General features: G+C 44.4%; 1 long non-coding RNA gene across 1 annotated transcript; it reads left to right on the forward strand.

Annotated features, from left to right (window-relative positions):
• Positions 1-3,681: 3,681 nt before the first annotated feature.
• Positions 3,682-10,425, forward strand: LOC130682027 (uncharacterized). The gene is made up of 3 exons (XR_008995329.1): positions 3,682-3,820; positions 8,592-8,997; positions 9,826-10,425. It is a non-coding gene; the product is annotated as an uncharacterized LOC130682027 (long non-coding RNA).
• Positions 10,426-11,637: the final 1,212 nt, after the last annotated feature.

An 11,637-nucleotide genomic window follows, 5' to 3' on the forward strand; every position in this document is an offset into this window, starting at 1 on the left:
ATTTGTTTTCCTAATTTCTTTTTCTGCTGGTTCATCGTTAGTATATAGGAATGCAACAGATTACTGTGTATTAATTTTGTATCCTGAAATTTTGCTGAATTCATTTATTAGTTTTAGTATTTTTTTCTGTGGATTCTTTAGGGTTTTCTAAGTACAATATCATGTCATCTGCAAATAGTGACAGTTTAACTTCTTCGTTACTGGCAGGAACCATGCTACTCAAGCTGTGTAGCAAAGCTCAGGATGGAGGAAGACCCGCGCAATGCAGGGGCCTTCATAGCTGGCTCCCCCTATTACCCACCTTAATTTTGTTGTTCTCCATTATACTAATGGCGTTGTTTTTGCTTGCATTGTTGCCAAGGGCTAAGCTAACCTTTGAAAAGCAGCACAGAAAGGAGGAGAACATAAAATTTCCAGAAGCTTTTCAAGACAGTGCTCCTGAAGAATGGAACACGCAGGAGCCATATGGCTATCTTGGCATGGAATACCGAAACCTGCAGTCAGTTAGTCAAATACTGACTACTCCATCTCCACCTTAGTGGGAATGCCCCCTTTTTTGCAATGCTAGTGAAATTAGTGATGAAGAGTTATATAGGACAATTAGGGAAATAGAGTTATGGGAGAATACTGAAAGGAATAACCCTGTCTGACACTTAGTTAATCTTCTCATGTTTTCTTCTACCTGCTACTTCTATGCTGTTTCCTCTTCCTTCCTAATTACAGCCTTTTACTAGAACCTGTGCCTCATATTTAGAATTACCGAGTATCATAATTCTTCCAAGTGATAAAAATACCTCAAAACAAGTGCTGGGCATAGAAGCCACGGAGCATAAATCTGCAAAGAAGTGAAAAGCTAACCTTTTCAAAGAATGTTACCTCTCTCTCACTTATCAGCTTTACATCTCCCTGTATGGCCCAGGAAGATGGCAGGTTAGCCAGAGATGGGTAAGATTCCTCAAGGGAGGAACAACCTAAGACAGGCACAGTCACAGGGGTTGCCATCAGGTGAGAAAATGGGGGCCAACAGAGGTGAGGCTTAGAACCTCACACCCCCAGTTTTGAGAGAAATCTTCTGCACCCGTGGATGTTTTGTTGCCCTTATCTAACTTGGATTAATACCTAGTCTATAAGCACAGACCTGATCATCTACACTTGCCTTCTTACAGCACTAAATCATGCTTTCTATCTTTATCTTGCATCTATCTACGATAGAATAAATAGTGAGGGGATAAAATGTACCCATTGCATTAAAAATATAGATGATGAACTGTGGCAGTGGGTGACCTGTATTTGACCCTGAGCTGATAGACTCCATAGTCACCGCTACATACTGCACGCTCCTGCAGTCATATGCACTCCTTAGAAACTGCGTTGCATAGAAACAAGAGACACAATAGAGTACATGTTGCTGGGAAAAGTTTAGGTCAAGAAACAGAAAAAAAAATCACCTGTCTAACACTTGACTAACCATGTATAGATTAGAAAGAAACTGAAAGAAGAAAACTTGCCTATGCTTGTTAATCAAAAGAACAAATAAAAAATAATCATATCCTTGTGCAAAATGGTATTAATAAAGCTGTCATCAGCACTTTGTCGAGAGACCCCCTCCAACTGATTCCATGTCCTGTCTCTCCGTGCACCGACTCCATCTCATCCTTTCGGGCATCACCCCCCCTGCGGGAGATGGACTCCGGCAAGTGGCACCCAACGTGTGGTTCATAAGGTAAGATAGTCAGTGGAGACGGATAGGATCTTGCGACGGGGTGCTGCAGTCCCCTTTGTCTTGTTCCCAATCTTAGGGGAAAAGTTTTCAGGTTTTCATTATTAAGTATGATATTGGTTGTGGGTTTGTCATATCTGGACTTCATTTGTTGAGGTATGTACCCTCTATACCCATTTTGTTGAGAGTTTTTAACATGAATGGATTTTGAATTTTGTTCAAATGCTCTTAAAGCATCTATTAAGATGATCATGTGGTTTTTATCCATTCTTTAATGTGTTGTATGCTATTGATGGATTTATGAATATTGTACAATCCTTGCATCCCTGGAATAAATCCCACTTGATCATGATGAGTGATCTTTTTGATGTATTGTTTAATTTGATTTGCTAACATTTTGTTTAGGATTTTTTCATCTCTGTTCATCAGGGATATTGGTCTGTAATTTTCTTTTTTTGTGGCTTCTTTGTCTGGCTTTGCTATTAGAGTGATGCTAGCCTCATAGAATAAGTTTGAACGTATTCACTCCTACTTTTTGGAGTGCTTTAATAAGGATAGGTATTAGCTCTTCTTTATATGTGGGGTAGAATTCAGCTGTGAAACCATCTGAACCTGGATTTTGCTTCTGGGGAGGTTCTTGATTAGTGATTTTATTTCATTGCTGGTAATTTGTCTGTTTAAATTTTCTGTTACTCCCTCTTTCAGTCTTGGAAGACTGTATTTTTCTAGGAAGTCCATCTCTCCAATTTATTGGCATATAATTTTTCATAGTATTCTCTAATAATTCTTTGTATTTCTGTGGTATCCATTGTGATTATTCCTTCTTAGTCTTGGATTCTGTTTAAGTTTGTACAGTCTCTTTTTTTCTTGATGAGTCTGGCTAAGTATTTATCTATTTTGTTTATTTCCTCAAAGAACCAGTTCCTGGTTTAATTGATTCTTTCTATGTTTTATTTGTCTCAATTTTATTTTTTTCTGTTCTAATCTTTACTATGTCCCTCCTCTACTGACTGTGGGTTTCATTCATTCTTCTTTTCCTAGTTTCTTTAATTGTGATTTTAGACTGTTTATTCGGAATTGTTCTTGTTTCTTGAGGTAAGCCTATATTGCTACAGAGTTTCCTCTTAGAACTGACTTTGCCATGTCCCACAGATTTTAGGTTTTTGTGTTGTTGTTTTCATTTGTTTCCATGTATTGCTTGCTTTCTGTTTTAATTTGTTCATTGAGCCATTGATTATTCAGAAGCATGTTGTTTAGTTTCCATATGTTTGTAAGTCTTTTCATTTTCTTTGTATAATTTGTTTCAGGTTTCTTACCTATGTGGTCTGAGAAGCTGCTAGATACAATTTCAATTTTTGGAATTAATTGAGCTTACTTTATCACCTAGTATGTGATCTATTCTGGAGAACATTCCATATACATTTGAGAAAAATACATATCCTGCTGCTTTTGGATGGTGTGTCCTGCAGTTATCTATTAAGTCCATTTGATCTAATATATTTTTCAGAGCCTCTGTTTCCTCACTTCTTTTCTCTCTGGTTGATCTTTCTATTGTGAATGGTGTGTTAAGGCCTCCTAAAATGGATGTGTTATGATCTATTTCTCCCTTTAATTCTGTTAGTGTTGGGACCTTTTGCCTCTTTTAGGCCTGTGACGGCCGCAGACTGGAGGTTTCCATCCTCCCTCATTATTTCCGCGTTCGTGGCCTAACTAGCTTCCTGCACGTGCACTCTTGGCCCTAACTCCACTTCCCCATCTAACCCGAAACCTGCCTAAGACCCTAGTGACAGATGAGATAATCAATGTCCATTGGCTTTTGCTACTTCTTTATCTTCCCCTATATAACTGGGCTTCTGATGCAATAAAGTTGAGTTTTGCTGTGCATTCAAGGCTGACACATCTCCCGGCTTGGTGTTATTTGTGTTCCCCCTGCCTCAGAAGGAGGGGGAGGATCAAGTCGTCGACACTTGCCCTCTCGCTCAGACCCAGGGAGCAACAGGCTGGTCCTGTTCATCTCCTTCGCACCACTGTTGCAAAGAGCAACAACTGGTGCCCCGTGTGAGGAACTCTCACTTCGCTGATGAGCTAATCGGGCCACAGGTAAGTGTATTCCCATAAACTATGGGACATTCTTCTTCCAAGTCTGATCCCTCCCTTGAATCCCTTAGGGTCCTCCTCCCAAGTAGGGGCCTAGAGCTCTCTGACAGCCAAGCTATCAAGACCTGGGAGACCTTAGTTAAGGTCGCCCCATGGCTGCCCATTAGTAATTTGTTTGACTGGGAGACCTGGGACAGGGTGGAGCAACTCGTACACAAAGCCCAGGTTAATCGGGGGGATATCCCCCCTCTGGGAACCTTCCCCACTTTAGCAGCCTTTAAGAGTTGATTCCCTCCTAGACCATCGAAGCCGACTGCCAAGAACCTAGTGGATGGGGAGACCACTGGGTCGGGACCCCCTTCCTGGGGTAATTCTGATCCCCTTCCTCAGTCTGAGTCCACGCCGGTAGGACAGGAAAGCCATAAAGAGCCAGATGAGAATCATGGCAGTGGTGCCCTCGACCCTTTCGATGCTGCCCCCTGGCCTTCCAAATCCACGGCCCCCTTGTACCCACCACTTCCTGGTGCTAGTTCCCCTTCTAACCCTTTCAAATCACCATCAGCTCCCCCTCTCCCATATAAGGACTTGTGCTCTCCTATTGGTTGTCCACCTCAAGAGAATTCAGGGCTCCACCCACAACCCAACCCAGGGCCATGTCAGCTATTTCCTGTCAATGCTAATCCCGGAGGTAACCGCCCTGCCCCCTGGTACACTTGGGAGCCAGGTGACCTTAAGGAGTTAAAGAATGCCGTTCTTGAGGACAGCCCCAACACTCCTTGGACTGAGACCATCCTCCAGGGAATTGCTCACCATCCGTGCACTGCCACAGATTGGAGGGCTCTTGCCCGGGCGGTTCTCCCTGGCCCCCTCTATATTAAGTGGTGCGCTTTGTATAAAGAGGAATGCCAGCAACAAGCTGAGAGGAATCAAGGTGCCAACCCTGTAATCCCTATCACCATGGGAATGCTTGTGGGGACCTCCGAACAATTTTCCTTGGGACTCCAATAGGCCGCCATTCCCCCTCCCTATCAGGACCAAATACGAGCCCTGGGTCTGGAAGCATGGAGGAAGCTTGAGGAAGGCCCCTCGGAATCCCCAGTTGCAGGGATAAACCAATTGGCCAATGAAGATCTGGCTAGCTTCATTAATAGAGTTGAGGGGAGCATCAAGAGAAAGTTCCCCCCTGGGGATCTCAGAGATCATTTTGTTAAGGTGATGGTGTGGGAAGGTATGAATCAAACACATAAAATGGCATGTACAGGGTTAAAGGATAGATTCATGGAAAAGTAGATCATTGCCACCAAAGATATAGGTACCCACTCCCATCAGACCCAGACCATAACTTCCATGTTGCAAACCTCTCACAAGGATGATATGACCTCCCTGGTATGTGCTCTACAGCAGGCATTCCCTGGTAAAGGCCGTACTTGCTTTGGGTGTGGTCAGGAGGGACACTTTAAGCGAGGATGCCCTCATAAACAAAAGGGACCTCCTCCTCCAGCAAGGCCCCAGCCTCCTGTCTTGCCTCTCACTCCTTGTCCAAAATGTCGGAAGGGGTTCCATTGGGCCAAAGATTATAGATCTAAGACTGATATACAGGGTAGACCTTTAAACTCCAAAGGGGGTACTCCCCAGCCCCGTTAAACAAGGGGAGTCCCCCCACACGGGCTCACTGGACAATTCCTCTGTGGCCTGGGGTTAGACCTAAAATAATACTCACTATTGGGGGGCAGCTTTCAAATGCCTCATTGATACCGGGGCGGACAGGACTGTCCTCAGAAAAAAAGAAATTCCCCTCCACTGGAGATTGGTTCCTGGCTCTCCCCTCCTGTGGGTGGGTGGACAGACTAGCTCCCAAGAAACTGCTGAATGGTTCCCTGGGTTGACCCAGATGGAAATACAGGAGAGGTGCGCCCCCTTGTGGCTCCAGGCCTTACAGCCAATCTACTGGGCCAAGATGTCTTGGGGGAGGCCAAGGCATATGTTTCCACTGATGGTAAAGCCCTTTATGCGGATCTCCTGGATGAGGAGGGATACCAACAACAATTTCAAGGGGGCCAAAGGAGTCACCCTGACTATAGAGATGACCCCGCTTTCGAAATGATCAGAAGGGGCCAACCTCATTCAAACCCCTGGCCCCACCCCCAATCCTAAGGGCCACTGCTCCTGCCGGGGCGCCAAAAATAAAATGGACTCCAGGCTCCCCTGTCTGGGTGGAGCAGTGGCCTTTGCCTTCACAAAACTGCAACAACTACATTTTTTAGTTAAACAACAAATATCATTGGGTCACCTCCAAAGGTCAATGAGTCCCTGGAATTCTCCCGTCTTTGTGATCAAAAAACCTAATGGTAAATGGAGACTTCTCCAAGATTTAAGAAAAATCAATGAAAGAATGGAACCTTTTGGGACCCACCAAAGGGGCCTACCCTGGGTGCCTGCCATCCCGTGACCAGCACCTAATAGTAATAGATATCAAAGACTGTTTCTTTTCCATCCCCCTCCATCCTGAGGACACCAAGAAGTTTGCCTTTTCTCTTCCATCCCTAAATTATAAGGGACCTGACCAGCGCTATGAGTGGACCGTGTTGCCCCAAGGGATGGCTAATAGCCCCCCTATTTGTCAAAACTATATGTCTAAAATCTTATCTCCACTAGCAGAAGAATCTGACATACTCTTTTACATATACATGGATGATATTATCTTGGGAGCCACCTGTTCCTGCAAATTAGACGACCTCTTTAAAATGTGCCTTTCCCTGCTCAAAGACTACAACTTTCAAATCACCCCAGATAAAGTTCAACAAATAGCTCCTTTTAAAATTTTGGGGACTACTTTAACATTAGATGTTGTCTCCCCTGTTAAGCCCCAGTTATGTATTCAAGACACATATACGCTACCACAGCTCCAGAAACTGCTGGGGGAAATCAATTGGCTGAGGCCCTGGATTCCTATAACCACAGCTGATCTTATCCCTCTTTTCAACCTATTAAAAAGCCTTAACCTAGCTTCAACAGTGACTTTAACCCCTATACATAGAGAGACATTGACAAAAGTTCAACATGCCATCGATAATGCTGCTTTCAAAAGATATGATCCAAACTTGCCACTGATCTCTATATTATGGCGGGAGAGACCCTCCTCACTGCCCTTTTGGCTCAGGAGGGAGATCCCATAGATTGGATACATCTTTCTGTGGGAGGGGCACCCCGAGTGTACTCTATAGTGGATCAAATGGCCGACTGCATTGTCAAGGGACAAGATCTTTCTGTTCGTCTTTTTGGGTGTGAACCCCACTCTTTGATCGTCCCTTTTCAGGTCAATGATTTCTCGTGGCTACAGAGAAATAATTCCAGATTGGCAATGGCCATGGAAGGCTTTCCAGGGATAATGGACTGTCACTATGGTCCCTATAAGTGGATGAGTTCTTTTAGCCAGTTGCCATGGCAGCCGCCAAAAATGTTCCTCACTGAGGCAGATCCCTCTTTCCCCCTGTTTTTACTGACGGGGGTAAACGGGGAGCCTCTGTGGTAATGTTCACCCCAGGCACAAGTGAATGCCCTCCGGCCGTAACCCTCTTTCATGAGGTGCAGGGCTCCGTCCAGTTTAAAGAGCTTTATGCTGTTGTTTTAGCTCTGTCTGAGATCCAAGGCCCTCTTAATCTGTTTTCTGATAGCCTTTACGTTGTCAATTGCCTGCCCAACCTTGTGGGCACACACATCAGACTTGACAATAATCCCATCACTCCTTTAATGATTCAAGCCCGCCATTTGTTAAAACAGAGACTAGTTCCCCTTTTTGTACAACATTTAAGAGGACATCAGGACTTGCCAAGCTTTTTGTCGAGGGGCAATGCTCTTGCAGACCAACTAGCTTCAGCCTACACAGTACAGGAAGCCACCTCTTTTTGTCAACTTTAACACGCTAATTGGAGAGGACTACACCATCAGTTCCCTCAAGTCCCCATCAAAGACTTAAAAAAGATCATTAGAACATATAAGTCATGCCAGCCCTTTTTACAGGTCCCTCCGCTTCAAAAGAATGGAGTGAACCCTTGAGGCCTGAGGCCCAATAACCTTTGGCAGACTGATGTCACACATTTTTCCCCTTTCAGGAAGCTTAAATACATATTTCTAACAGTTGATACCTTCTCCCATGCTTGTTGGGCCATAGCCCATATGGGAGAAAAATCCAAACATGCCATAAGCCATTTTCTCCAGTGCTTTGCTGTCCTTGGCTTGCCAGACCAAATCAAAACCGATAATGGTCCCTGCTTTATCAGTAGGTCTTTTACTGAATTCTTGAGTAAATGGCAAATCTCTCATGCCACTGGAATTCCATATAACCCTAAAGGACAAGCAATCGTGGAAAAACACAATCATATCCTTAAATGTCAGTTAATAAAACAAAAAGGGGGAACACTCCCCCCCCCATGATCAACTAAAGATGGCATTATTTACTTTAAATATTTTGAATTTTGCCAAAGGCGAACACTTCTCGCCCTTCCAAAAGCACTGGACAACAACCATTCCTTATCAGATGGTTAGAGTCCAATGGAAGGACCCCCTTACTGGAGAATGGAGAGGCCCGGACCCCCTCATTACAGCGTGAAGGGGATTCAGCTGTGTCTTTCCAACCAATGGAAAAAGGCCAATCTGGGTCCCCGCAAGAGATCTCAAGTATTACCCCCCTACGGAGGGGGAGTTCACTAATATCAATGATGACCCAGAAGGCCCCTCGCCTCCTGAGGATATCTCTTTTCTCTCTCTCTTTCAGAGTCCACAGTGAACCGAATGATGCTGGTCTTCCTGCTAATAGTGATGAATCTCCCATTAGCTAAGACTGGATTTCGAGATCCCAGTCAAGCAAGAGCCATATTACGTAAGACCATTGGAGACCCCTGCACGGCCTTCTCTTTCACCCAAACTCCTCCCCCCAAAACCTGTTACACTTCTATCAAAATCTGCCCTAATGGGCAATGGGCAGCCATGCTCATGAAAGGGACAGAAAATGGATGCCCTGGAATAGTTCTCACTCACAAGTGTTGGCCGGGCCCAAAAATATATCCACCCACCCAAGGGAAACCCCTCTCTGAGAGTCCTTGCACCACTTTTCATCCCTCCATTCAGGCTTGATGCTATAAGGAAGTTAGCCCCTGCACTAAACAGAACAAAACATACTGGTGTGCAATTCTGACAGAAGGCAAGACTGAATATGCTGACTGTCGAGAGAATAGGGAAGCTCATGCCTGCTGGAATTGAGTTGCCCCTATAGGCATCTCTGATGGAGGTGGAGTCCAAGATCAGGTTCGACAGCACCAAATTAAAAAACTGATAGGCTGATTGAAGACCAAAATCTCCCGATTTACCACCCTCTTAGCCTCCCAGAGATCAGGGGAGAATTGCTTCTTGATCCTGAGACACAATCAATCATACAGGCTGCTTTTACCTTACTCAACACAACCAATCCTGATTTAGCTAAAGATTGCTGGCTGTGCCTGAAGCCGGGACTATTACGAATTAATGCTCTTCTTGTTAACCTGTCACAGACCGAGCCCCAGTGCCCGCTATTGCCCTCAAGCTCTGGGGTCTATCTGGACCCTCTTTCCCCTAAAGGCCCATGCTTCAAAGCTGACCCCTGTTCTGATAATACTAGTGGGATAGATGTAGGTCGAATCCACTATTCCTTTTGCCAACAAAATATTACTGTGAACAATACTTTTCTCTGTCCCCCTAATGGAACAGTCTTCATTTGTGGGGGAGACACGTTTGGCTTTCTCCCAACAGGCTGAACAGGGCTTTGTGCTCCAGCTGTAATTTTCCCTGACATTGGAGTGGTCCCTAATAATCAGAGCCTCCCTATTCCTGCTTTAGACCACATCAGAGGTAGATCAAAAAGGGCCATTCAGGTTATCCCCTTGCTTTTAGGCCTTGGGGTGGCCGCTGGAGCTGCCACAGGGGCAGCAGGATTAGGGACCTCCCTACATTATTATAAAGCCCTTTCTCAACAGATGTCTGATGATCTACGAGCTGTGGCCAGCACAATTCTTGACCTCCAAGCACAGTTGGATTCCCTTGCGGCAGTAGTCCTATAGAACCGTAGGGGGCTTGACCTCCTCACTGCTGAAAAAGGAGGCTTATGTCTCTTTTTACAAGAAGAATGCTGCTTCTATGCAAACCTCTCCGGCATAGTCCAAAACAAAGTCAAACAACTTCAAGAAGACCTCGAGAAATGCAGACATGCATTACAAGCCAATTTTCTTTGGACTGGGTTACATGAATGGTTACCCTACATTCTGCCCCTCCTTGATCCTATCCTTCTTTTGCTCCTACTGTTCACTTTTGGACTCTGCATTATTAACAAAATTCTCCAGTTTGTCCAAAAAATAACTGAATCAATTCAGTTGATGAATGTGCAAGTAGAATACCAGAGGCTTGCCACAGAAGCCAGTGACCCCTGCAGTCGCTGTGAGCCTTATGATGAGGCCGTGTCCATTGATTACCCCTAACTATCTCCCTGTGTGCCAAAGACGGGAAGATCTCCAAAGTGGAGACAACCTAAGACAGGCCCCAGAGGATGAGTAAGCTTGGGACAACCGAGGAGCTGCAAGGTACCCAGTAAGATCCCCAGAGGGGACAACCTAAGACAGGGGCCTTGCCCACCAGGACATTCCAGAGCATTTATAAAACAAAAAGGGGGAATTGTTGGGAACTTTTGCCTCTTTTAGGCCTGTGACGGCCGCAGACTGGGGGTTTCCATCCTCCCTCGTTACTTCCGCATTCGTGGCCTAACTAGCTTCCCGCGTGCACGCTCTCTTGGCCCTAACTCCGCCTCCCCACCTAACTGAAACCTGTCTAAGACCCTAGTGATAGATACGATAATCAATTCCCATTGACTTTTGCTACTTCTTTATCTTCCACTATATAACTGGGCTTCTGATGCAATAAAGTTGAGTTTTGCTGCGCCTTCAAGGCTGACACATCTCCCGGCTTGGTGTGGTTTGTGTTCCCCCTGCCTCAGAAGGAGGGGGAGGATCAAGTCATCTACACTTGCCCTCTCGCTCAGCCCCAGGGAGCAACAGGCTGGTCCTGTTCATCTCCTTCGCTCCATTGTTGCAAAGAGCAACATGTTAGTATTCTTTTCACCTATTTAGGTGCTCCTATGTTGGTTGCATAGATACTCATAATGGTTATATTCTCCTGTTGTACTGATCCCTTTATCATTATGTAATGTCTTTCTTTGTCTCTTGTTACTTTCTTTGTTTTAAAGTCTATTTTGTCTGATAGAAGAACTGCTACTCCTGCTTTTTTTCCCTATTATTTGCATGAAATATCATTTTCCATCCCTTCGCTTTTAATCTGTGTATGTCTTTGGGTCTGAAATAAATCTTCTGTAGTGAGTGTAAAGATGGTTCTTGTTCCTTTGTGTATTCCTCTATTCTGTGTCTTTTGATTGGTGCATTCACTCCATTTATATTTAAGGTAATTATTGACATGTATGTACTTATTGCCATTTTATTAATTGTTTTCTGCTGCTTTTTATGTCTCTTCTCTGTTCCCTTTTTCCTCTCTTACAGTCTTCTCTTGTTACTGATAGTTTTCTTTAGTTTTATGATTGGATTTCTCTGTCTTTTTAAAATTTATTTATTGTGTGTGTGTGTGTGTGTGTATTTATTGTAGACTTTGGTTTTGTGGTTACCAAAGTTTCAAAGATTGCTTCTTTAACATATAACAGTCTATCTTAAATTGCTGATTACTCTATTTCAAACACAGCCTAAATGTACTTTTCCTTCTTCTTCCTTTTCCACCTTTTTTGTATTAGA

This window comes from Manis pentadactyla, chromosome X (assembly GCF_030020395.1).
Source record: "Manis pentadactyla isolate mManPen7 chromosome X, mManPen7.hap1, whole genome shotgun sequence".
Lineage (NCBI taxonomy): Eukaryota > Metazoa > Chordata > Mammalia > Pholidota > Manidae > Manis > Manis pentadactyla.